The sequence below is a fragment of the Cystoisospora suis genome (assembly GCF_002600585.1).
Source record: "Cystoisospora suis strain Wien I chromosome Unknown contig_344, whole genome shotgun sequence".
In the NCBI taxonomy this organism is placed as follows: domain Eukaryota; phylum Apicomplexa; class Conoidasida; order Eucoccidiorida; family Sarcocystidae; genus Cystoisospora; species Cystoisospora suis.
In genome coordinates this window covers 45,500-46,751 of record NW_027153145.1, presented here as the reverse complement: position 1 = coordinate 46,751, position 1,252 = coordinate 45,500, and positions in this window count along the sequence as shown.

Sequence of the window (1,252 nt, the reverse complement as noted above, 5' to 3'; positions counted from 1 at the left end):
AGCCTTGTACACACCGCCCGTCATGCCAAGGAAACTTATTATTTTTTAAAACACATGGATCGAGCCACACGGGTGCGTATCTGCTCAAGAGTGAGGAGACTTTCCCACTGGGAAACTGATCGCCTCGTCCCTCAACTCACCCTTTCAATGGCATAAGCAACAGAAGACAGCTTCAGCAACTCGCGCTGTTTTCTCTGATGCGCGCAGGCGTACCGGGAAGCTGTTCAATGGGAAATGCCAACAACATGGGCCGGTCGCCGGCCTCTAGACAAGTAAGAACTGCCCGGCCTCCGAAGCGAGGTTTGTCTTGGAATCCTCGGACTACTAAAGTTTCGAAGGGGACCATAAATGGCAACTCAAGGGGGGTCCACCTTCAGATGTCCTGAGGACTAATCCAGATTGTCTTTTTCCCGCCACTCACTGATATGCTTTTGATCTCAACGGCAATGTACCTGCCACCTGGGCAACAAACGCAGGCGCAGACAATGGTAGGGTGCCTCGTACTCGCGAATGTGCCACATCCGAGAAAGACGCATCAGTGCCCTTCTGTTTGTGCCTAGCGGCCACATATCAGCTTCCGTCCACAGCACACGACCACGTTGCCAGCCCGTCGCACCACACTTGCGTAGAGTACTGGATTACATCGTCACGTGAGTTTGAGACCCACCTAGAGAACACCGTCCACCAAAAAGCAGCGCCTCGCCCACAGCCGGATCCATCCGGTGGAGGAGGCGAGCGTCAAGCACTGGAAAATCATGTTTCACGTGGCACGTCTCCGAGCGCGGCGAGGTCAGCAGTTGCCGTAGTTCTTTAGGTATGCGAATGTCATTCTTGAAAGAGGGATATGCGATTCTGCCCTCCGGATAGATGCTGACACCATTCTCAGTGAGAGCTGCAGTCTCAGCGACGACAGAGTACAGTTCAGTTTCCCCTCTCAAAGCGCTATTGGAAAGGGCAATCAGGCTCCTCCTTCGTGGTCCTGCTTGCCGTCTCGCTGTCCCCCTATTTCGAGTTCCCCCACCACGTCGAATGTGCCCGCTAAATACCCCGAGCTCCATGCATTCTGCCGTCCCTTTTCGCTGATGCTCTTTCCTGAGCCAGGAGGCGTCCAACGGCGACTGACTCCCCGCTTGCCTGGGATTGAAATCACCAGGCGTCTCGATTGTCGAAATCACAGCCATATCACTCAGCAAGTAATGGCGTCACCCTCGCCGTCGGCGCGAAGAAGCTCGCCGCGCTAAGGTGCCGGGAG